At 46.7% G+C, this 26,901-nt stretch overlaps 1 long non-coding RNA gene across 1 annotated transcript; it reads right to left on the reverse strand.

The window, feature by feature from the left end:
* Window positions 1–667: 667 nt before the first annotated feature.
* Window positions 668–26,901, reverse strand: LOC138489803 (uncharacterized). The gene is made up of 2 exons (XR_011274913.1): window positions 25,925–26,901; window positions 668–1,602 (listed from the first exon to the last, which is right to left on the reverse strand). It is a non-coding gene; the product is annotated as an uncharacterized lncRNA (long non-coding RNA).

The following is a 26,901-nucleotide window of genomic DNA, read 5'->3' on the forward strand; positions in this document are numbered from 1 at the left end:
CACTTTTGTAACCTGCACAAGTCACCTACCCTTGAAAGGGTGTGCCTGTGCTCTTTCAAAAAATGTATGCTTGCCGTTCCTCACCACGTTGATTTTCCCGATTTAGACATGCTAAGAGGGTCTGTTCAGGCCGTGAGCGTAAAACTCTTGTGTACCATAGCTCGGTGTTTGGCTTGTGGTATTGCTTGTTTTGTAAAACACTACAAAAAATGTGTGCTCTCCTAACTGCAAGAGTCGGGGGAATGTAGCGGAGCATTGCTTTTCTCAAAATTCATAGAAGCCATTGCCGTACCAAGCCAAGCATGTCCAACACATACCTTTTTTTCGGTCATTTTGCTGCTTTTCCCCCAATCTATGGCAGTTTCCCTACCTAGTTGTTGCCTGACCTACGCAAATCACCCCTTCCTAAACTTGGAATTTTGTCTAATTTTCAGAAATATATGCCTTTCTGTCCTCCAATTCGGCTTTCCTACCCTTTTCTTCCATTCCGTCCATGCATGTCCAATTGGCAAAAAAGGCCAAAATCGCCTACCTCTCACAAAACGGTTGATAACCACATCAAAATATTTTTTTTTCATTTCCAATCAACCTGTTCTTTAAAGCCAGGAACGTCGGGAACTCAGCACAGCAAACCATTTGTTCCTTTTACAAGGAAAAAACCACAGGCTTCTTTGAACATCATTTTATTGACATTTTTTGAAAAAACCCAAAATGTTTGCCCTTTTTGCTTATTTTCTCTCACCCCCCTACAGCAACCTAGGATTCCTGGGTGGCGTTACGGCCGCCTTCATGTGGGAAAAAGAGGAGCCAAATTTGGCCGAGATATCTCATGTAACAAAGAAGTTACAAGCCATTGAATGGCCACATAACGAAATCACCAAAAAAGGCCGTGGCACAGGGAAGAAATACCCATGGCACTTAAAGGGTTAAACATGACAGCTGAAAGTACAGGGCTGTTTCTTTCAGTCCTTAATAAAGTACACTTTTAATCATCATCTATTAGTTTCTTTGTGAAAAGTGTGTCTGAACCATAACAATGCACCCCCTGGGTGACAGTTTCAGTGAACAAATTGCTGCATTTATTTCTCAGCCCGCAATTGATGTGCTTGTGCAATCTGCACTCGGATTACATTTTTGTTTCAGCCTTCTCTGGATTTCCCTTTCAGAAAGACACCTGTGTAGTCTGGCTTAATAGGCCCAATTTTTCAGTGTGCAGGTTTCTGAAGGCTGGCAGGTCAGTTTACCACTGGGTCCTTCAGTTCTGTTGGGTTGGGGCCTTTGATTACACCCCACATGCCCCCACCCGTTCTTTCGTGATTCTATGGTGTGGAAGAGCAGGGCAGAGTGGGGTTTCATCCGATGTCCCCTTTTCTTATATTTCTGTTTTCGTTGGCGCCCGCCCGGCTCAATTTCCTTCATTAGAGTGTGGGTACTCCAGTTTCCCCTTCCGTCTCTGGGTTGGGGTGTGTAGCATGGCACCCCTTTTCTTCCTTCATTAGGGAGTGGGCACTCCAGCCTCCCCTTCCATCTTTGAGTTGGGTGGTGTAGCACTTTCCTTCCGAGGTCCGTAGGTCATCTCCTGACTTCCCTCTTGCCCCCAGGCTGGAAGTTAAGGAAGTTAGTTATCTAACAATAGAAAGAAAAAGAGGTTCAGTACTATTTACACACCACATTTCCTCAGAAGAAGGACATTGCATTCGAGAGACAATATTTACATAGAAATAGACATCAATTTTAAGACTTCCATCCGAAAGAGGAAAACATTGTAGAGGAGCAGCTTGTTAGGGAGAATTCTCTGTTTAGGCTGAATATCCTAACCTAGTGAGTCCCCCAGCAGCTTTGCTGGATTTCTGGAGTTTGTTTTTTTCCATCCTGCCCACTCTTGGACATAAATGTGTGTAATTCCTTTGAGTATCAATGTGTTCTATGGGCTATGGGGTCTTTTACTCCATAGGGTCTCATATGTTTTTCTATGTGTGTTACACCGCACCCTCTGTGCCGTAGCACTGGGGCTTCCTAGCGGACCTCCATCATAGACTCCATACTCGGGGACTGACTACTGTCTCCCAGGGCATGTAAAGTCACCATTGGCTTTACTAGACCTAAATTTACTAACAGAACTAGTACAAACCATCCTATTGTGGACGTACTAGTAGGAGTAATTCGATTACCCCTGGGTCTGTTATTCGAGGGGGCACTGTCCCGTCCCCCCTCGTCGAGTTTTGGCTGGTGGCAGTGGAAACTACTTGTTATATTCGACCCCGGATATAACCCTATGGGATTCTTCCCATTGTTGGAGGTTAATACTTTTTCTCGTTAATCTCTAACATACCACCGGTTTATTTGTCTTAAAAAATCTATCGGTTGGTATTTTCTGCCAGAACTCAGTTTTTAAAATGGCGTCTGTGTTCGTCTCTGTGACTCCTAAACCAAAGGTTGAGCCCTTTGTTCCACTTTTGGCGGGCTTCTGCAGAGAGGCCCTCCAAAGTGGTGCCATTCTGTCTTGGTACCACAGGGGGCGTGGGAGGGGGTTTAGGCACCCTGGACTGAGTTGCCTTGCCAACTCTAGTCGCACTATGGTGTGATTGGCCCAAGTGGTGAGCCACCCCGCTCACCACTTAGCGTGTTTTGATTGCCATCTAGGCTGAATTAATGGGGTTTTCTGCATGAAAGCAGGGCTTTTGGACTGGATCTTCAGAAGTCGCCACAGGACCTAACAATCCGACGAGGGTAAAGCTGAGCCGACCTGCAACGCCGACACCTCCGGTGGAGCCCTGCTGAACCGACTCACCACTTCCCGACGACAGAGGAGATCTCCCCGCCGGAGAGTCTCTTCCCCTGACTGGTGGGAACAACCAGTCTCCTTTGCTTTTTCTTCGTCCCAGGACGTAGTGGTCGAATTGCCCATGCAGAGCACCCTGGCAACCGGATAGTCACTACCCCTGTACCGCGACCAAAAGGTGGGGCCTTGTATCGGAGCACTCCGCGGCTGGTCTCTTCCCTGGTGATGCAACGATCTTCAACTTTCCCTCGACGACGAGATCATCTCTTCTCTTGGCAAAGACCCGACGTGCATCCACCACCAGGAACAACTGCCCCCGCCGGAGCTGTCCCTCCACAAACAAGGTACCGTGTCCGACTGGCTTCCCTTTCTGCCGGATAGTGTGAGGTGTCTTAATCCTCATCTCTCCCTTGGGTCGCCTCAAAGCTTTCTCAACTTTCTATTCTGAACTGGTCTGATCTTTCCATAACAATTTGCGACAAAGACTAGGAACGCATTTCTACTGTGATACTTTCTGGGACCTATCGCCTTGCCTCTCTCCGAGTGGGCCTGGCCTCTGACTTTGTGATCTACAGTAGACCCTGCCTTACTTGCCTTGCATTTGTTTGTAAAAGTGTTGGTACCAAGTTGATTTCATAACCTGCCTTTCTCTCCCCCATCCTAACGAATACTAGAGTGCCATCTAGGTTAAAGCATTCACCTCTGTCTGCAAATAAGTGGTGCCGTTGAACCTAGACTTGTCGAACTATTGTTAGGGGGATTGATTTTTCGGATAGTAATTGTATTTGAAGTGTTCACCGTATTAGTGCTAGTGTATTTTCATAGATGTGTTTTTATAAATAAATAACTATATATCTTTACACTGAAGCCTTGTTCCGTGTTTGCTTGTCCTACTGTGTAAATTGCCCTATGTTGTATACTCCACATACTGCCTAACCTTTCTTGAGGGAAGTCTGACTGCTCAGCCACAGCTACCCAGTGAATCTGTGTGGTACAGACTGCTACCAAGTGGGTTTACTGCCAAACACCTGTAGTCCTAAATCTTTTGCAGTGGTCCCAGAGGGAACTGCACAGGTTTCCGCCTAACACTGGTGTACATTGGTGGGATTTGTATCGAATATACAGTTTAGAGTGCTTTTCAACACTTATAACTAACCACAAAGCTTAGCACTAAAAAAGCAACTTTCAAAAACATGTCTACTATGGAAGTGTACAGTCATGAGTCCTTGTCAGGTGAAAATACTGAGAGTTTGAAAGCTCTCTGTAGACAAGAGAATCTTTCTGTAAGAGGCAAGAAAGTAGAATTGATCGTGAGATTGCTGGAAAACCAAAGTCTGGGCACTGGTTCAGAGGAACCAACTTCTCCAGCAAATGTAGATAACAGTAATGGTATTGATCTAAATCAAGTTTCTGATGATAGTGATGAAGAGGCTGAAGAGGAAGGAGAGGCTAACAAAACTGTCTCCCCTGCTCCTCTGTCTGCCTTACCAGCTGTACCTACCGGGCCTATAACGGGTCCCGCACTAAGTCCTCAAATCCTTGAACTAGAAAAAATTAAAATAGACTTGGAATTCAGAAGGATCACTGCTCAAACTGAACAGAAACACCAAGAAATGCAACACATTCTTAGGCTCCAAGAAATGGAGCTCAAGCATGAGTTAGAAATCAAAAAGTTGTCTGTCGAAACTGCTTCTGTCTCTGGCTCTTCTAGAAGCTCCAGTCCAAAAAGACCCCGGATGCCGAAGGAATTAATTGGTATGTATGAACCGAAGTTGGATGTGTTGGATTGGCTGAGTTTGTTTGAGTATAATCATGGGCTCCAGAACATCACGGGTAACGAGCTGCTTACCTGGTTGTTCTCTAGGCTCCCCCCTGTTGCAACTGATGTGGTAATGGAGTTGGGGGAGAAGGATAGGAAAGAGTACGAAAGTGTGAAACTAGCTTTGATAGCTAGATTCGGGAAGACCCCTTCCCAGTATCTTAAGAGGTTTAGAACCCTCAAAAAGCATGATGGTACCCCTTGGGCTACCTGGGTGAGTGAAGGGTTGAAAAACTTAGAGGGATGGATTAAGGGTTACAAAGTGAACACTTATGAGGGTATGAAGAATCTTTTTATGTTGGAGTCGATTTATGATGCCTGTTCTCCTGAGCTCAGACAGCACTTGGCTGATTCAAAGGAATTGGATTCCAGGAAACTAGCTAAGGCTGCTGACTTGTGGGTTGCCAACAGGGCTACTCATAAGGATTCTGGGGCTACTCAGAAAAAAGGATGAGGGAAAACAGCCTAAGAAAGACTCAAAAGAGAATTCAAATAACCCAAATTCCAAAGAGGGCCCCAAACAAAACCAGAAGGGTAAGCCACAAGGAAAACCGCAGCAGAATAGTGTGTCTTCTGGTGCCAAACCGGAAGGAGGCCAGAACAAGCCACCATTCCAGAAAGCATTCGGTAAATGCTTTGTTTGTGGCTCGACTGACCACGTGAAAGGAGATCCCAGATGTAAGGGTAAACCTTCAGGGGTCCAGCTTGTCTCCTTAGCCTTCGCTCCAGAGGAGGAAGTCCAAATGGCAAGTGGAAACTTTCTACTGCTAGCTGATGAACCCATTGGATTCTCAGCCAGCGTTTCTTTAGTATCTCTGGGGTTGTGGGAACAACAGAATTTAGACGTCTATAATTCTATCCCCGATAATACTAAAGAGTATTATAAGGACAGTGTCCAAGTGAATGGTCAGGAGACTCCTGCCATTATGGACACTGGGGCCAGCATAACTGTGTTGGATAAATCGTTGGATAAATCGTTTTTTCAGGCTGAGGATGTTGCTAAGGCACCCAAACGCCTCACCAAGTTAGCTGGAGGGCCTTTGCAGATGCTTCTCCAAATATCAGTTCTCATCCAGTGTAACGACATGACTGTGAAGATACCTGTCAGCATACAGAGTGAGGTACCAGGACGTGTTCTGTTGGGTAACGATTTAAAAACTCTTGGAGTTGTGTCGCACACCCCCAGACCTCCTAGTAAACGGTTACAGGAGTTAAGCAGACCTGCAAGAGAGAGGACCATGTGTGGTACTCTCCAGGAGATGATGAAGAAAGAAATCACTCCTGCTCCACTGGAATTGTCGGCCGCTGTCTCGAGGAGATCACAAGTGAAAGGGCAACCTAAGACTTCTACTCCGAAACCAGTCGCCAGCATTCCAGTGCAGCCAACAAGGACTTCCCCGCGGTTGTCCAAAGTTACACCCCTAACTCCACCTCCAGCTAAGGCTGAGAGGGAGGTACAACCCTGTGTGGTAGAATTAGACTCTGAGGAAGAGCTAATGGAAGGCCAGGAACTCATTGGAGATCTGGATCCTATTGACCATCCTGAGCTGCAGTCTTTACTGGCAGAAGGTGGGCCCAGCAGGGCAGACTTCAGTAAGGGACAGAGAGATTTTCCAACTCTGGAAGGTCTTCGCCACCAGGCAGAAGTTCAGGCTGAAGGGCAAGAGCCTGGGAAATACAGGTTGCACTGGGAAGATGGCCTCTTCTACAGTGAACCGACCGAGTCTGCACCTGGAGACTACAAACGACTTGTAGTACCCCAAGAGAACAGACCACAGTTCCTGCAGTTAGCCCACGAGATTCCTTTGGCTGGTCACTTGAGTTTCAAGAAGACTAAGGAAAGGTTATCTCTCTAGTTTTATTGGCCAAAGATGGGGGCCGAAGTTGAAAAACACTGCAGGAGTTGCCACACCTGCCAGACCTCTGGTAAGGTTGGCGCCAAGAATGTGGTACCGTTAGTGCCTCTCCCCGTTGTGGGAGTCCCATTTGAGAGAGTAGGGATTGACATTGGTGGTCCCCTTGATCCTCCAACTTACTCAGGCAACAGGTTTATACTTGTTGTAGTAGACCATGCTACTAGGTATCCTGAGGCAATTCCTATGAGGACTGTTACAGCTCCGGCTGTGGCTAAGGCCCTCCTCTGTATTTTTACCAGGGTCGGGTTTCCTAAGGAAGTAATCTCTGACAGGCGGTCAAACTTTATGTCCCACTACATGAAGGCCATGTGGAAAACCTGTGGAGTTACTTACAAGTTCTCAACAGCTTACCACCCACAAACCAATGGGTTGGTAGAACGGTTCAACCGAGCCATGAAGAGCATGATAGGTGCTTTAGAGGAACCCCTTAAACGAAAGTGGGACCTTCTACTGCCATGCCTTCTATTTGCTTATAGAGAAGTCCCTCAGGAGGGAGTAGGTTATTCTCCCTTCGAACTTCTCTATGGTCATCCCGTCAGAGGTCCATTGGCCCTGATTAAGGAGGGGTTGGAGAGTGCTCCTTCCCCCAAGCCAGTCAGAGTGACTGACTACGTGATAGGTCTCTGGAGGAGAATGTCGCACATGATGACAGAAGCAAGCGATAACTTGAAAGCTGGACAAGCATTGGTCAAGCACTGGCATGATCAAAAGGCTAACATGGTTGAGTTCACCCAAGACCAGCTCGTTCTCGTTATGATCCCAACAAGGCAGAGGGCCTTGCAAGACAAATGGATGGGACCCTTCAGAGTGGTGGTTAAACTCGGAGAGGTCAACTATCTGGTGGACTTGGCCAATCCCAAGGAGGCTCCAACAGTCTTCTACACCAACCGACTTAAAGCGTATGTCTCGAGACCTGATGTAGGGGCGTTGCTTCTAGCATCATCAGAGGAAGAAGAAGAGAGTGAAGCTCTTCCGGATCTCCTCAGAGGCTTACCTTTAGACGAAAAAATTGAAGGAGTAAATCTCTCTTCAAATCTGACACTCGAGCAACAAGAAGAGTGCAAAGCTATGTTGAATCAGTTTGCCTCCCTGTTCTCGCTTTCACCAGGCTTGACCCCTTGGGGACAGCATGACATGCTCACTGGTGACTGTCTGCCAGTCAAAAGCAGAGGATACCGCATGTCAGAAGACGTACGAACCCACATCAAAGGTGAGGTCAGCAAGATGCTTGATCTCGGGGTAATAGAGCCCTCTACTAGTCCATGGTCTAGCCCAGTTGTGTTAGTACCAAAGGCCGGATCTAAAGAACTTAGATTCTGCATGGATTATAGAGCTCTTAATGCAGTCACCACGACTGATGCCCACCCTTTGCCAAGAACAGATGAGTTGGTGGATAAACTCGGCGCAGCCAAGTTCCTCAGCACATTTGACTTGACGTCAGGCTATTGGCAAATAGCCCTGACAGACCATGCCAAGGAGAAAACTGCATTTTCTACCCCCGTTGGCTTATACCAGTTTAAGGTAATGCCTTTCGGATTGAAAAATGCACCTGCTACATTTCAACGGATGGTAAACCAGGTTCTGAATGGGATGGAGGACTTCTGAATGGCATACTTGGATGACATAGCAGTGTTCAGCAATTCCTGGGAAGAGCATGTAACCCACCTGAGAGATGTTTTGCAGGCTCTTGGACGAGCCAATCTGACCATAAAGGCGAGTAAATGCCAAATTGGACAAAGTAAGGTAGTCTATCTTGGACATGAGGTAGGAGGTGGAGAAATAAGGCCTTTGCTCAGTAAGATTGAAGCTGTGCAAAATTGGACAACACCTACTACTCAGACCCAAGTGAGAGCCTTCCTAGGCCTCACTGGGTATTACAGGAATTTCATGGAGAATAATGGGACCATAGCTTCTCCACTGAATGTCATCTCCTCGCCCAAATTTCCTAAGAAGGTTAGATGGAACGAGGAGCGCAATCAGGCTTTTGAAACCCTGAAAAAGGCTCTTTGCCAAGCCCCAGTACTCAGAGCTCCTGATTACCGCCAAACTTTATTTGTGCAGACAGATGCTTCAAATGTAGGAATAGGTGCCGTACTCAGTCAACTGGATGGAAAGGTAGGGAGCACCCCGTTTGCTTCATCAGCCGCAAGCTGAAGGATCCTGAAACAAGGTGGGCAACAATCGAAAGAGAGTGCGTTGCTATCGTGTGGGCTCTGAAGAAGTTTAGGCCATACTTGTATGGTTCTACTTTTGTCATTCAGACTGACCACCAACCCTTGAGATGGTTAATGCAAATGAAAGGGGAAAACCCAAAACTACTGAGATGGTCGATCTGCCTGCAAGGGTTTGATTTTACCATTGAGCACAGGTCAGGGTGTCACCACCAAAATGCTGATGGTCTCTCTAGGATGTATGTCATCGACTAGAGGTATGAGATTCATCCAGGAGTGGATTAAATCCTCCTGTCCCTTAGTCGGGGTGGGGGGGCGAGTGTTAGGGAGAATTCTCTATTTAGGCTGAATTTCCTAACCTAGTGAGTCCCCCAGCAGCTTTGCTGGATTTCTGGAGTTTGTTTTTTTCCATCCTGCCAAGAGTGAGACTCTTTTCCGCCCACTCTTGGACATGAATGTGTGTAATTCCTTTGAGTATCAATGTGTTCTATGGGCTATGGGGTCTTTTACTCCATAGGGTCTTATATGTTTTTCTATGTATGTTACACCGCACACTCCGTGCCGTAGCACTGGGGCGTCCTAGCGGACCTCCATCATAGACTCCATACCCGGGGACTGACTACTGTCTCCCCGGGCATGTAATGTCACCATTGGCTTTACTAGACCTAAATTTACTAACAGAACTGATACAAACCATCCTAATGTGGGCGTACTAGTAGGAGTAATTTGAGTACCCCTGGGTCTGTTATTCGAGGGGGCACTGTCCCGTCCCCCCTCGTCGAGTTTTGGCTGGTAGCAGTGGAAACTACTTGTTATATTCGACCCCGGATATAACCCTAGAGGATTCTTCCCATTGTTGGAGGTTAATACTTTTTCTCGTTAATCTCTAACATACCACCGGTTTATTTGTCTTAAACAAATCTATCGGTTGGTATTTTCGGCCAGAACTCGGTTTTTAAAATGGCGTCTGTGTTCGTCTCTGTGACTCCTAAACCAAAGGTTGAGCCCTTTGTTCCACTTTTGGCGGGCTTCTGCACAGAGGCCCTCCAAAGTGGTGCCATTCTGTCTGGGTACCACGGGGGGTGTGGGAGGGGGTTTAGGCACCCTGGACTGAGTTGCCTTGCCAAATCTAGTCGCACTCTGGTGTGATTGGCCCAAGTGGTGAGCCACCCCGCTTACCACTTAGCGTGTTTTGATTGACAGCTAGGCTGATTGAATGGGGGTTTTCTGCATAAAAACAGGGCTTTTGGGACTGGATCTTCAGAAGTCGCCACAGGACCTAAGAATCCGAGGAGGGTAAAGCTGAGCCGACCTGCAACGACGACACCTCCGGTGGAGCCCTGCTGAACCGACTCACCACTTCCCGACGACAGAGGAGATCTCCCCGCCAGAGAGTCTCTTCCCCTGACTGGTGGGAACAAGCAGTCTCCTTTGCTTTTTCTTCGTCCCAGGATGTAGTGGTCGAATTGCCCATGCAGAGAACCCCGGCAACCGGATAGCCACTACCCCTGTACCGCGACCAAAAGGTGGTGCCTTTTGACGGAGACTCCGCGGCTGGTCTCTTCCCTGGTGGTGCAACGATCTTCAACTTTCCTTCGACGATGAGATCATCTCTTCTCTTGGCAAAGACCCGACGTGCATCCACCACCAGGAACAACTGCCCCCGCCGGAGCTGTCCCTCCACAAACAAGGTACCGTGTCCGCCTGGCTTCCCTTTCTGCCGGATAGTGTGAGGTGTCTTAATCCTCATCTCTCCCTTGGGTCGCCTCAAAGCTTTCTCAACTTTCTATTCTGAACTGGTCTGATCTTTCCATAACAATTTGCGACAAAGACTAGGAACGCATACCTACTGTGATACTTTCTGGGAACTATCGCCTTGCCTCTCTCCGAGTGGGCCTGGCCTCTGACTTTGTGATCTACAGTAGACTCTGCCTTACTTGCCTTGCATTTGTTTGTAAAAGAGTTGGTACCGAGTTGATTTCATAACCTGCCTTTCTCTCCCCCATCCTAACGAATACTAGAGTGCCATCTAGGTTAAAGCATTCACCTCTGTCTGCAAATAAGTGGTGCCGTTGAACCTAGACTTGTCAAACTATTGTTAGGGGGATTGATTTTTCTGATAGTAATTGTATTTGAAGTGTTCACCGTATTAGTGCTAGTGTATTTTCATAGATGTGTTTTTATAAATAAATAACTATATATCTTTACACCGAAGCCTTGTTCCGTGTTTGCTTGTCCTACTGTGTAAATTGCCCTATGTTGTATACTCCACATACTGCCTAACTCTTCTTGAGGGAAGTCTGACTGCTCAGCCACAGCTACCCAGTGAATCTGTGTGGTACAGACTGCTACCAAGTGGGTTTACTGCCAAACACCTGTAGTCCTCAATCTTTTGCAGTGGTCCCAGAGGGAACTGCACAGGTTTCCGCCTAACACAGCTCTATGTCTCTGCAGGAAACCCTGCCCCCCTACACCTCCCATATGTTGGAGACCTGAGATCGTGCCGTGTTTGACACCTGCAGTTGTGCCAATACTGCAGTGTTTGTTCGAGAGAAGATACCCTTTGAGACAACCCTACCGAATGTATCCCCGAAGCGATGACAAACCAAGGGACGAACTCCCTGAAGGAATATGAGAAGAAGAGAAAAGATGTCAGTGACGTCACATACAGTGTGCACAATGTCTCGGGATACTAATTAAAGAGAATGTATGAATCACCCCAGGAGAGAGGAGTGGTGAGAGGGATAAAAAAGGGGAAGGTCTGAAGAGATCAGACCATTAAGAGTGTGCCCTACTGAGTGAGTCGGGCCAGAATCATATCATATCATATCATATCATATCAATACAAATTGTCACTTACAATAGCTTGTCTTTAATATCGCTTCCCTTTCTCACTGTGATATCAAAACAGGTCAAACATATCTCTACTACTCACACCACTCCTCTGTAATAGTAGAGAGCTGAAAGCTGAAATTGTGAAGCGGGATGGAGGCTTGAGTTGTACAATCACAAAAATCATGAACATGTCCAAAATATCTAATCCAAATGAAAAGCCACCTAACTCAACCATCATGGTCTCTAATGGCTGTCACAAAAAGCCTTAAAAGAAATATTGTGTCAATTGGATTAATCATCTAAACAAAAGTGAAATCACAAGAACATAGTTCAATTGGTTTGAGCTTCTTTAGTTAAGCGCTTGCTGTTTCTATATATTGCTCATTGAAAAAGGATAGTTTTCTCAAAAAGTCAAAAGCAGAAGCCTCTATAATCAGAAACCTAATTTTAATGCTGCAATAATCCAGGTCAGAAAAAGGATCAACTAGAATGGAGACAGCTATCCAGATGAGGTCCTCAGCTCAGCTCTGCCCCAACTGCACTCCATGATGATCTTAAACAGCACTCCCTTAACTCCTTCCAAAAGCTCTCTATACATAACTTCTGGCTTTCAAAACATATACCCAGAGCTTCATGAGCACGCTCCCCGAGAATATGTTCACACATTCTGATGGGACGAGGGACTGATATTGCATGAGCTTCATGCACAAGACTCCTAAATCTGCAATACCTGACATTGCCCGGATGTCATATTAAGAGTACATCCGGTAGCATGGAATCCACCAGAACATTGTTTATTATTTACGGGAACATCAGGGACTATTTACATGAACCAAACAGCGAGTAGATCTCGCCTGGAATCTATCCTTACAGTGTCCTCTTGGGTACCATAAACAAATGATAGCCTGGCTGGAGGCCCAGACTCCGAAGACAGCAAAGGATTATTCATGTGTGCACAATACGTAGATACAATTTAAATGCAAAACAGGCCTCATTTTCCTAAAAATTCTGTATGCAATATATGCATGCCTAACATATGCCTACTCATTTAAGTTCCATGTGTGGCCTACATATGTAACAGGACTAATATGTAAAGGCACTACACGGTTTCTGAAAATGCTCATGTTTCATGAATATATTTTTGGCCAGCTCAGCTAAACTACATGACATCTTTACCTTTTGACATACTGCTACCTTTATCCTTCCTTAACTCCCCCCCTTTAGTTTTTTAATGTGGATGGCATTTCTGTTTGCCTTCTCCAAGCTTACGGGTTATCCCTCTTCTCTGCCATCTCCTCCTTCTCTCTGCTTCTCTTTTCTCAGGGACATTGCAGGCCACTCCTTCAGGTAATTTCCAATCACCTCCCAAATTATATTTTCTCCAAGCACCTCAACTTACTCCTCCTCTCGCCCCTTGATGGTAACCACTTACCTCCTTTGTAGCTTTTCATCCTTCCTCTCCTTCCTTAGCTTGTCCTTCACTTTCCTCATGACTTCCCTCCTCTGCATCTGCCCTCTGTCCTTCACCTCAATCCTACTCTTCCCATTCCCGTCCACCTCTCTCCAGGCTCCACTCTTTTCCTTCCCCTCCTCATGTGCAAGCTCGCCAAAACTCTGTCTTCCTCCAACATCGCCCTCACCACTCTCACAAAGCTTCTGGGTTATATAGATGGTGGGCCTAGCCCACTTGAAGAGACCGTGCCTAACCACCCTCATATGCGTGCCATAATTAGACTTCCACTCCAATTAGTTCAGCTGCATCTGTGCATGGCCTTTTTCTCGCTCTAGCTGCCCATCTCCTACATTTGCAACAATGATGCCTGAGTCTTGATCAAGGCCTTCCGCCAACTTGGATTTCCATTTCACACAGGTCTGGGGAAGGGGGGCTGCCACCGCAGATCTGCACAGTCCATGTCTGTGCACAGGACTGCTCTGTGGTGACTTCATCTTAGTCAAAGGCTTCCAGGGGCATGGGGGGTCATGCACGCCTTGCAATTACGGGAAATGCCCCTCTCAGCGTGCACTTTGTATTTTCTGGATGCTGGCTTCCCTGTGGCAATATCCTCTTAGTGGTTAGGACTTTGCAAACCCCCCTTTATTGTGTGGCTGAGTTTCATGGAAAGGGTGCCTGTGCTTATGTGGCTGTGTACGTGCCCAATCCCTACACCCACTGACGTCCTTGGAGAATTATTTGTCTATGATAAGGTCTCATGTGGCCAAACACTGTAAAACAGGTGAAGATTGGAAGCAGCACAAGCCTGGACTGCTTCTACGTGTGGCCCTTTTTAATGTCATAAGCTCCGATTTTCTTTTATGTTTAAATGCTGCACTGAATGTCTAGCCATGCTTTGATGCCTGTTCTATTCATGATGCATCATTCCAGAGCCTCATGAACATTCCACACTGTCATATGAATGACATGACACCCCAAGTGGCACTAAAACATCGCAGCACTGGGCAGCCGGCATGTGGTCACATAAAAATGGTAGTATGTGCTGGGGGAGCCGGGAACTGTGGGCCTCCATTGTGATGATCACAAGTGGTCAAGGTGCAGATCCCACATGGCTGCTCACCATTCAGAGATGTGGCCACAGCGGGGGCACAGGCATTTGGGTGGCTTCAGATCTTCATGGTGGCCCCCGATGCTTTGCTGGAAATGAAATGGCGCTTAGACTGGCCATAATCATCAACGCACATAATCAGTTTCAGGAAGGTAGTGGTTGCCATCTGGATGCCTGAAGATGGAAGACTCTACAATCATGCTGATGCGATAGCTCAGCGGGTTGAGTGCTCGGTGCTGTAATCTGTGGGGGATCTGCAGGTTGCAGGTTTGAATCCCGGCAAGGCCGGCTCAGATATGAGTATCAACTTGGTTGGGTGCAATTGTATATGAATATGTTCTCCATAAAGGGCTTTGGTGGAAGTGCAATAATAACACATCGTTATCTTGCGTAATTAAAACAAAATGACGTCTTACTACTCTGCAGCCAGGTGATTGGCTCAAGGTCATAAGCTTGATGTATATTCAAATGGTAGTGCCACAATACCTACAGTGTGCAGGTCATATTTTCAGAAAATCTTTCCAAGGAACTTTGGTACCCCTTGAAGTCTGTGGCGTCCTTTGTGACCATTATGAAGGCATTCACTCTCCAAACGTTGGGCTTCACTACAGAGGCATTTCACGTGTTTAGAGCTCAACAACGGAGCAGAGTCCAGACACAAGGTGTGTGAAGAAATTGTGCACGAGGCCACAAGAACTTCTGGAGTCTTGTTGAGCCCACTTGTAGCCCAGCAAGGAATCCCCACAAGCTGAACATGTTATCCTGTCAGACAGACGGGGCTCTCCCCATGATCATTTGAGGGGGAAGAGCCCTTCGGTCCCTTCCGCTTTTCACTGAGCTGGGAACCGTGGCACCGACACTGGGGAGTTTCCTAGCCTTCCATGCTTATCAGTAGTCTGTGCCCATACCCCCAGATTTCCGCCATGTTTAAAGGAGTCTGAGCTCTGGGTAATATTCAGAGGGTTGCCTACGAATAGGTATAATCATTAAGTCTGTTTATCTCTCGTGCAGCATGGTGCATACTTGCTAACATGGCCCATTCCAATCTGTAGGTGCTTCTCAAGCCCTGGTGTTTTCTTTGCATTCTGGGACTTGTAGTTGCAAGTTTCTCCATTATAAATCTCGGACAACAAGTCCCAGAATGCAAAGGAATGGATAAGCTCCAACAGATTGGAATGGGTCATGTTGGCAACTGTGATGTTGCCCGGAGCTTCCTGGTGGAACATTATTTGCCTCTGCATAGGATCCAAAGGCACGGCACAGAAATGGTGTCCACCTCCTGGTGGATCAGAGTTATTAGCTCTACACTCTATCACCTGCATAGGCTTGCATAATGCCCAGTACCCTCTACAGTCCATGAAGGGCTCGCCCTTCTTTCTCGGGTACATTGCAAACGGTAAACTGTGCTCTTGCGCTTCCAAAGGAATGTAACTTCTGGTGGGAATTTCCAGGAAACCCACCATGTATTATGCAGTGGGGAAGGAATTCGTTGAGATCCTTATGCCTGGCTGGTCTTGGAATCCGATTTGTCACATTTTTGTTTTAAAGACCTTATTGTATGCAGCGTAAACACTGAAATGTGTCGTGCCCAGCTGTGTGCCAGTTCAAATCGCTGTAACTAATACTTTTTGGGACCAATATTAATCCTTTGCATACCAGAACTTTAATGCTTTCCTGTGGAGATGAGGAATTCTAGATATGCCCTAAGGCGAATCATAGGGTTGATGAGTACACGGGAGAGGAGGCAAGAGGCACAGCACACAAAAATGCATAAGGTGGCTTCACGGCTTTCTTCGGGGCTCTGTGCCATGGGGCAGTATATTGCCCAGTGGGCTACTCCTAACCTGTTTCCACAAGACTCCCACTTAGCGCATCCTCCACAGCTCCTCCAGGGCTTGGCATATACATTCTGGCATTCATAGACACTGTATATAGGTGTTGCTGCAATGTTGTCCAGTGAGGGCCCAGAAGCTGCCGCCCCAAGATCAGAACTGGCTTTTGGATCAACAGTGCTGTGAAACTCTTGGAGTTTTGTATTCATCTTTTTTTTCTGCATCTTTACCCATCCTTTTCCCCACCCTCTGCCTCCCCCACCTTCCTCACTCCTTTTCTGTTCATGCGCTCTGAAGTAGCATGTATGCACGTGGCGCTTTACAAAAGCCTGATGAGCTCATGTTTCTCCTGTGCGTAATTCGGTGGCGGGGACCCATTACGTTTAGACTATAAGGTACGGGGGTACGCACCGCCACATGTTCGTCATTTGCACTGCAGAGTGCAAATGCAAAGGGCAAAAGGTGATGTCACACAAGAGTGGCGTCAATTGACAACATTCAGAAGGCGGCGCACAACAGGGCAACGAGTCTCCGAAATCCGTAGAGATTGTCCCTTCGGTAATGACTGGTTGGGGAGATTATTTGCCATTTAGACCCTGCTAAATTGCTTGATGTGAGCTTTTGGTGTCAACGCTATTAGATGTAGATTTCGAGACAATCGCTAACTTTTCTGACCACAACACCTGCATTAAAATCTCAGCCTCCTGACTTAGCCAAGCCATGCGGCAAAATCACTCCAGCTGCCCAGTTCCTCGGTTCCCTCAGCTCTACACGAGAAGGGATTAGGGAAGGGGTTAAACCCCAGAGGTACTTGATACTGGGCAGACATCCTGCACATTTGCATGTGCTTGTTGTGTAGCCAGAAACACGCGATGATCACCCTAGCGCACCCTTTGCAAACTTGCACATGTCATCTGCTCCAGGCGCGGATTTTCTGATCCACAGCCCCTTGCATGGTGAGACTGTCGGCACATACTTAAATAGGACGAACAAATCTACAAGTCCCAGCATGCAAAGTGCTGTTGGCTATGAAGCCAGGAGTGGATTCAATGAAACTGATGATTTGGGGCCCGATGGTAAGCTTGAAACAGATTCAGAAAGGGCACACCCATTTCTACAGCTTTGACGAAAGGGGCCAAAGGCTTATTGGCTCCAACCGGGTTTGCCCCAAAATATTGGAGAAAAAAATGTGAATGCGCGTTAACTGCGCATTCGGTATTAACCAAAAAATGGAATGCCATGATGCCGCACAGGGGTAGCAAGGCTTGCGGGGGTGTGCGGCACCCCACCCCTGTTCGGTATTATGGGCTTTGGGGGTTGTGGGCGTGGCCCCCGCTTCCATGACACTGGAAGCAGGGGTAATAAAGAAACAAAAGAAAAAAATAGAAAAGGGATTCTGCGGCGCCAGCTCCGACCCACGTTAGTAGGAGGGAACTGGCGCTGCACGAGTACAGGAGAGTCAGTGGTGTGTGGCGCCAAAAATGATAAATGGGGGTTAAGTTGATGAGGAATGGTGGCTAGTGATCTAGGGGATCACTGCGCAACAGGATTTTGCGATTCAATCTTTTCGAAGTTGAAATTTCCCGATGCGCAGTAATCACGTCAATCCTCCCACAGGGACGTCATTTCACCAAAATGCCAGGGGTAGCAGAAGTGACATCACATGACCCTTGACCCCCTGATGACATCACAGGAAGTGATGTCATTTGACCCCTCCCCGAAGTGATATTGTGGGAAGCGATGGAACAAGAACCTTTCTCCAGTTGACAAAACAGGAAGTGGCATCACATAGCATTGTACGCTACGAAAAATATGGTTACGATATCACTATAATGTGATGTACATTTCATACAAGAATGGATCGCCATATGTATCTAAGATCAGTGTGTATAGGCCCATATTACCAAATTACTGTAAATGCAAGCAGACGTCCATGATCAAATGATAATGACGTGTTATTATATAGCACTTACGCTTAAGCGCTTTATATAGAAAAAAATATTCACCCAATATCACCCACCCTGTGTTGGTACTCATTTATCGACCTCAGAAGGATGAAAGGCTGAGTTGAGGCGTTTAAGAACAGACTAAATCAGTGACTCACACCCAGAAGTGTGCCCAAAATAAGCCTTTAATAAGTCTAGCAATTATTGTATAGAATTCCAGAAAGACACATTATGTGGTATTCCTATTCCTTCTTATTTAGGGTCAGTGCTGGAAATGTTAGACTTGTGGCCCTCCTGTTCTTATTTTTCTTCTTTTTTTAAGGGGCCTAAACAAGAAAGCCAGCCACTCCAGAAGTAAAGAGCCACATGGTGCTGGCCACAGCCCAGGAGCTTGCATTAAAAAATAATCTTTAAAAAAAAAAAATTGTTTTTCTAGAGGTCGCATTTGCGACCTCTGGCAACCCTTAAATGGCGTCCCTGTCCTCCCAATCTACATGTTCTTTGCCCCAAAAGAGGAGGGTAAATATGTAGGAAAGGGACCTTGCCCTGAACCCACTGCGACCTTCTGCAAACCATTAGAAAGTATACGCGTTTCCTTGTTTGGAAAAAGCTTAGTGTTTTTCCTGAAACTTCCCAAATGTTAGTCCTGCAAAGCTGTCCGGCAAATACCAAATGTAAAGCAGGGTAGTGGGTTGTCGGGAGAGTTACAGAAGTCTGGGCCAGTGGGAATGAAAGGACCTCTCACGGGTTCCACAACTTGGTCTTTGCAGTAAGTGCAGGCGTGCTTTCAGTATAACTATAGCAGAGGGCCTGCTGCTGCCTAATTGCCAGGTCTGCGTTCAGTGGGCAGAACACAGCAGACTGCTGATGCAGTCCGACGGGAGAATCTAGCAAAACACGCCTCTGTTCAAAACAATTCAGGAAGCCTAGAGTTCGCTAGATGAGGAGTAACGTTGGAAATGCAGGCCCTGCTCGTGAGGGTGTGCGCCTTCCCCTTGCCTCTGCATCAGGCATTCCCATCAGGCCTTCCCCGTGCCTCTGCATCAGGCCTTCCCCTTGCCTCTGCACCAGGCCTTCCCCTTGCCTCTGCATCAGGCCTTCCCCCTGCCTCTCCATCAGGCCTTCCCCTTGCCTCTGCCTCAGGCCTTCCCCTTGCCTCTGCATCAGGCCTTCACCGTACCTCTACATCAGCCCTTCCCCTTGCCTCTGCATCAAGCCTTCCTCTTGCCTCTGCATCAGGCTTTCCCCTTGCCTCTGCATCAGGCCTTCCCCATGCCTCTGCATCAGCCCTTGGCTAGATGAGGAGTAACGTTGGAAGTGCAGGCCCTGCTCGTGAGGGTGTGTGCCTTCCCCTTGCCTCTGCATCAGGCCTTCCCCTTGCCTCTGCATCAGGCCTTCCCATCAGGCCTTCCCCGTGCCTCTGCATCAGGCCTTCCCCTTGCCTCTGCATCAGGCCTTCCCCCTGCCTCTCCATCAGGCCTTCCCCTTGCCTCTGGCCTTCCCCTTGCCTCTGCATCAGGCCTTCACCGTACCTCTACATCAGCCCTTCCCCTTGCCTCTGCATCAAGCCTTCCTCTTGCCTCTGCATCAGGCTTTCCCCTTGCCTCTGCATCAGGCCTTCCCCATGCCTCTGCATCAGCCCTTCCCCTTGCCTCTCCATCATGCCTTCCCCTTGCCTCTGCAACAGGCCTTCCCCGTGCCTCTGCATCAGCCCTTCCCCTTGCCTCTGCATCAGGCCTTCCCCTTGCCTCTGCATCAGGCTTTCCCCTTGCCTCTGCATCACCTCCTGTCCGGGCCTCGTTGTCTGACCATATAAAGCAATAATGGGTCAAATTTTGGTTTGGAAATGAAAATACCTTGATGCCTTTGATGACCAATGTTGGCTCCCATGTGCATCCAAAATCCCTCCAAAAATGCAAAACACTGCTCGCTCCTGCCCTCGTTTCCATAGTAGTATACACATGCGAACAAAGAACACGTGTCCAGATCCGTCTAATCCAAAGGAATTAGGAATATTTCTAGTCTAAACAATTGGACTCATTATTTCCTGCCTCACTGGTTAAAGAATGGTGCTCAAGTAATCGTCGTAGGTGGTGCCTGCGGCCGGTGATTGTCTTAAGGCTGCCAGTCGGTATGGTCTTTTTCAAAGGCCGATTTAGAAAGACCGACTCAGAGCGGTCATTCTAAATCTTAGCTGTCACACTCCTGCGGCATCCAAGTGTGCGCAGGGGCTGACAGGCTAACCGGGACGGGTAGGGGAAGACTGGCTAAAGGTGTTTGCGTGCTTGTGTGTATGATAGGGGACAGTGTTTGTAGTGGGGAGGGGCGGGGGAGAAGGGGTGTGTCTGCATATGTGTGTGCATTTGTATGTGAGGCGGGGGCTGGGGAAAACGTGTGTATCTGAGTGTGAGTATTTGGATGGGAGGCAGGGTTGGGGCGGGGACAGAGGTTGAAAGAGGGTTCGGGGGTGAAAAACGTTATTTAAAAGTTTGGGGGTGGTGGGATTGAGGTATTTCGAATATTAAAGGCTGCACCAAATCGTCCGAAAAAAATCAGTCTTTTTTGTTTGCTGCCTTTAATATTCGAGATTATCACATAGAAGCGCGCAGTCATCTGGTTGGCGTGGACAGTCACTGCAAATAAGCAGTGGGCCCTCGATGAGAGATAGCTTGGCTTTGTTGGATAGGAAACATATATGCTCTATATGTACATGGCATGCTATATGCCACTCTAGCACGCGTTCTCTCTTCATCTCTCTATCTTTCTCTCCCCTCACTGCAACCTCTTCCTCTCCCCGCCTCGCCTTCTCTCCATCTCAGTTTAACTCAGTGATGGCTGCGTTGCCAGGTGTCAGCCCAGTCGTCTTTGTTCACAACAGCACCACCAGAGAAAAAGAGCACATATTTAGTGCAGGGGCCAGAAAGTCTTGCAAAAGTAACCAAGGTAGCCATTAAAAAGAAAAAAATAGGACCTTTATAATGTGTATCAACAGTGTAAAGCTGGAGTTTTCTAAACATGTACAAGGTTCATTTCTAGCGATCACTTCCACTATATAATGTAGTATTAATAAGAATGCTGCACTTATCTTACAGAGCACATTATCAAAACCTAGAATAACCACACAAAAAAATATTCTCATCGAAGGTTATCATTCCAACATGCACGTTCTTGTCCACTTTTATGGCCTTTTCAAATACCCTTATATAAAAAGTGAAGCAGACAAATAGCACCAATGAGACCATCTTGCTGCTTTCCATAAAATCAAGGAGTATTTTGGTAACATCAGAATTACCACAGATCTTTATTTGACAAATGTGTCTGTGATAAAAGAGCTGTATGCTTGAATCACTAAACAAATAATACACACGAGGGTTGGTGCCTGTTTCATATTTCACAGCAGTCACCCTTATATTAAATCGTTTGTAACATTGAAGCATATATATAGATTTGTAATGTTCTGGGATTGGATTTTAGGATAAAATGAATACAACATCAGTTACTCCACTGGAAAGTGTTCCCAGTCATGTTTACAAAAAACACACAAAGACCGGAGCTGCCATTTGTGCAGCGCACAACATGATAACCACAATGACGGCAAGAAAATTCCGAAAATGTGCATGAAATACTGCAGTAAAAGGATGTAAAAAACAAGAAAATGTTTATTGAAACATAGTTTCAATTATTTCCAGAGCACCTAGCTGCCAGGTAACCCCAAATTAAAGATGAGGAAAACATTTTGTTCATCCGAGCTTGACAATTTACTATGCAACTTCTATGCTGCGGGTAAAAAACATCTGATGGCAAAACATCAATTTCTCCAAGATAATGAATGGTGTAACTTTTACTAACCCTAAAGGAAAAGCAAACAGTACGGGAACACGGTTGTGCAATCAGAACACTACCCCTGACATTCAACAGGTCTTCAACACAAAGTATTCCTTGATATAATGCTTTCTCCAAAAGGGGATGAGACAACCTCAGAAACGTACAGCAAAGAGAACTGCACTAGCGAAGCAGATGCTCGGAAACACACATGTTTCAACATAAAATGAGATGAGCTTCCAAAGTAACCACAAAGGATGAGCCAAACAACCAAGGATGAACCAAGTACAGACAACTAACATCTCCTCCTCCCGATTAAAACTTCGACAAAGTAACCAATAACAACAGTGAGCTAAAGACTTGGTAGAGTCTCTCCCATGGGCCATCCACCCAAGAACAGGTCATTGGCTGTGTTCGTGCTGGTAGAGAGACTCGCAGACCCCCCTTTGTTTTGCATAACCAATAACAACAACAAACTACATCAAGTCATACATATTTCTGTTTTCTTCTCAGAAGGTTCACAAAACTACCCAGACATAAGCATTGAGAAGTAGATCCTAAAATCAGCCCTGAATACTGAGCTTTTTGGCTGCATCCAGAAATGGCAGCACCGCAAGATGAAACATGGAATTGGGAACCATTAGCGATATGATGAACACGCTTTAACACCAGGTGTCAAACCCACACTAATCACTGTCTAAGAGCAACGTGGATTACAACATGAGACCAATATCAATTCAGACACATACAAGCTGTTAGCAATCATAGCATTAAAACAAATATATAAACATGAATTCCACCCATTTAGAAGACTCAATGAAATGATCCTAACAATACCAAAAACACATTCAACCCAGTGTGGTGTGGTCACCTGACACCTGCTTGCCTGTAGAGGAAGGTTGGGGAACTCTGCGGTCCCGAGGAAGCCATGCGCGTCATTGTGCAAGCCCTGTGGGCGGTATGAGGAGGGTCCTCCCGGCCATCCTTTGTGCGACCAGGATGTCAGATAGTGCCTAGCATGGGGGACGGATCCTGGGTAGGAAAGGTGGGTATCTACTTGATGTAGGGGAACAATAAGGTTATCCACATAGCTCCAGGGCCTAGTACTAGCTTCCTGATAGAATAGGCTCATGAATGGGTGTTTCCCTCCTGCATTAGAAGCCAGTGATTGTTCATTGTCTGCGAGCCCTAGGCAGGGAGCCATGCACAGAGCGGGAGGGAGTACACAGTCAGGGCATGAAGATGTGGCATGGACACTGGACTAGCACTAAAAAGAAATTCCACAGCAGTCACTGAAAACTTGCCACCTACTATGCACCTGATCCCACTGTGGCAGACGGAGTTTGAATCCCTTCAGGCCATGGGGGCTGGGACCTTGAATTATCCTCATTGCTACAGGATGCACAACATCTGCCGGAGGGATCGAGGGTCATGAATTTCTGTGCTTCATGACTTGGTGAACCCTCGTTTTGCTCCTGCCCACTACCCTTACCTTTTATCTGGGGGGCCTGTCTCCCTCGCAGCCATAGTTCTCCTAACGGTTTCCTCGGTCTTGACCATGCATTGTTGGACACTCACCTCCCTGCAACTCCTCTAGTCCACGCACCCCTGGGCCAAACCATTCTCTGCTTGGTGCATGGGTGTCTCACATTCTCTCTTCTTTTCATGAGTGTACTTTTACCAGGGACACCTGTGTCCCCTGTGGTTGTTTCTCCCTTTTCCCTCTGAAAAACCTCAGAACATCGACCCCTCCACTCACTTGCTGCACTGTCTATCTCTGCTCACACTGTTTACAGTGTGGTCGTGTAAATGTGTTCCGCAAAATAGTGACCTGGCCCCTGCAGAAGACCTCTGCTGCCATCCATAGATATGAGGAGGAGGTGCAACCGTTTAGCAAGGGAAAATGTTGAACCACAAAGCTAATGGGGAAACAGAGCCACCCACACATCAGAGTCCTCATTTTGTTAATCACTTTACCAGCAGCTGCATAAAAGGGGAAACACACCTCCTGGCTGGGTAGGTGATATGACAACATTCCTGACAGGGAGTATTGAGGAGGCGAGAAGAACCTCTGTTGGCCAAGCTAAAACTGCAATGCGTGTGCCAAAAGGAAATGGCCAGAGATAGGGCATAAGAGCAGGAGTTGGCTAAGCCTGAGGTGCCTACGCCTGGAAGAATCCAGGTTGAGAGGCCATGCTGGGTGTAGAGGAATGCTGACGTGTACTTGAATACTGTTGAGAGATCATACCCCAAACTGAAGTGTTGAGAGTAAAGCTATTTTGTAGCTATTGTCCAGACCCTGTTGGGAGTAGTGAGTGCACCGACCCAACCAAAGAACCCTTATTGAAATTCCATAATCTTATGGGGCTAGGAAGGCCACCAGCTCATATAAATAATTCTAGCTAATGCTGAGAATACAAGTGGTGTAAATCCTACAAAGAGGCACCTGGTATGTGGGAGAATACCTAACAACTTTGGATACCGAGAATCCCTTTGGAAAATATGGGTGTCCTAGAGGTAGCTATTCCGAGGCTGTCACTGTATCCTACCAGGACCAAGACATCAACCAGGAGAATGCCAAGCACCAGGACTAAGCCAAGACAAAGGGCCTCATTACACGGAAGGCGGTAAACCATGGTGCTTTTAGCACCATGGTTGCCGCCAGTACCATACCGGTACCACCATGGAGGAAAGGGGAATTACCACCCCATTCCAAGGTTGGCGGACGGTAATTCCCCCTTTCTCCATGGCCCTTCCCCATTCCCATTTTTGCCCCATAGTGCTCAATGGGAATGGGGAAGGAGCTAATTACGGTACCGCAAATTGCGGTACCATAATTAGCACCAAGGTCCCTTCGCGGGTCCCAACTTTAACGGCTGGTCTACACCAGCCGTTAAGGTCGGATCCCGCAAAGGGACCTCGTAGTAAGGTGGTATGGGTTTACCGGTACCGGTGCCCTTACCAGTACCGGTAAACCCTTACCACCTACCGTGTAATGAGGCCCAAAGACCAGGGCCAGAACAAAGACCCCAGCAATGATGCGATCCATAGCATTGTGAAAGAGGTATGCATGGACAAGTGAGAGAATTGATGGGCACTGCCATAGGCAAATGCATGGCACTTTTATTTGCCATTGAAAAGGGCATGTCCTTTAGACTAGGCCTCATCACAGAGATTGTGTAAATGCACGTTACTTGCACTGTTCTGTCTAGATATCTCTCCTCTTGCGTGTGATATCTCTCCTCCTCCAACGCATATACACTGAACAGAAGTGATGAAACATCACGTGTGTGTGTGTGTTCATTGGTCACCACCCACAAGAGCAACAACATTTTTCAATAGGCAACAGTGTTGTCCATATGAATTATGATTAAAAACCAGTGCATTGTATTGACCCGCCATGTTTCCTCCCCCGCACTTTTCCCTAGGTATTAGCCCTGTTTTCTCCTTTAATTGAATTACTTGTGACTATGTTCTACCAACCAAGAAATCCTATTTAACACATAACTAACTAGAAATACCTGGTGTTGCCCAGACTAGAGTGTGCTATAATAACCCCCTGGTGGTTAAGCAGCGGTTCTCCTCCTAAAACTGAATAGAATTGTGCATACACTTGTATTCATTTCACCTCAAATTCCTTATAGAAAGTTGGCTCTAGGACATTCTCTAACACATATTGTTGGCCTTTCTTAGGTTGCCAGTAAGCTTTTCTTTTTTAATTCGGCCAGATGAGTATTCCAAACTATTTGAGTTGCTCGCCTTCAAACTTAACTGACCCTAAGGGCCTCATTAGGAGGTTGTCAGTGCAGGGGGGAAAAAGCAGTCACAGGATTGCTGCCAATTCTTTCTGCACTGCCAAATTTAGAGTTTCCTTACCAAAATTCAGTCAAATCTGCCTCATTTCGTGTGGAGCAAATTTCTTGGACACATGACCATTACTTTACTGCACGTGGTCATATTTAACTTCCCAAATGTAGTCATACATGACTCCCAAATGGTGAATAACCGAAAGGTACAACTGTTTTTGAATTATGTGGAGCCTTCAAGTTACCATATGCTCACCACATTCGGTAATGGTAGATCTGTTTGGGAGAGTTACCACAGGTAATACTGCTAAATTCCGAATGAGGCCCTAGATAGGCTATTTTTCCAAAATACCTGTTCATCTACTTATGGAATAAATAAGATTTTGGTGACATTTTGTCATAAACTGAAAATCCCTCCTGAAACTCCCCCTCACCTGTGTCCTCTATGGAACTTTCTTGCGCCACGGAATCTTTCTTTCTTTGTAGCTTTTTCTGATCCTTAGTCTTCTTCTGTTTCTTTTGGTGTAGGTAGGGGCGAGCTCCCTCGTTAGCCACCTTGATCGGAGTAGAATCCAGTTCTGGAGGACCTCTGAGGAGCAAGCCCCCAAAATCAGGGAAAAAGCCTTCTAGGCGCAAAACACCCTGAACGTAGATGTAACAGGATCTGGTCTGTATTCCTTGATGTAGCAAGTATTGTTCGAGATGAAATTGCTTGATGTACCAAAGTGCAGGGGAAAAAATCCCTAGAGTCAATAGAGCACTGGAAGTATTGGAAGTCTTCTGAGTGAAGAATACAAGGTGCTGAACGGGTAAGGTTGTCACTGGACACAATACGAGTCTCCAAGATAGGCTGCTACAACGGAACCAATAGGAAGGGTTCTGACAGCAGCTGGTTAGACAGAGAGCACATACAGTAAACAGACCTAGGCAGTTGAAGAGAGTAAACTGCTGGACAAAAGGAGATTCGGCAACAGCAAGCTGAAGCAGAACGTAGAAGCCTATTGCTAGGAACGATAGACAAGAAAAGATCAGTAAAAGTAAAGAGGCAAAAGAATAAGGGGCAAGGAGGACAGCTACAAGTAAGGAATAGGCAACAGAGGCTGACAATCCGAAATAGAATAAAGAAAAGACGGGCAGAACAAGGAGTAGACAAGGAGCTCCCAAAGGCTTGGAAAACGGAACCGCGAGCGGTAAACGTTAAGAGAGGAAGAATGCAAGAAGGTTAGAAACAGAGAGCAAAAGAGAATAACAAACGCAGAATTAAGGTCCACTGAAAAAGGCAAAGCCAGAAACGTGATCAAAAGATAAAAGATAAGTCACCGCGAAAGATTACCCAAATGTATGGAAATGGAGAGAAAGACAAATACACAGGAAGAACAACGGAAGGCAAGAAGGAACGCTAGTACACTGG

The sequence above is a fragment of the Ambystoma mexicanum genome, chromosome 9 (assembly GCF_040938575.1).
Source record: "Ambystoma mexicanum isolate Mex_15411 chromosome 9, UKY_AmexF1_1, whole genome shotgun sequence".
In the NCBI taxonomy this organism is placed as follows: Eukaryota; Metazoa; Chordata; class Amphibia; order Caudata; family Ambystomatidae; genus Ambystoma; species Ambystoma mexicanum.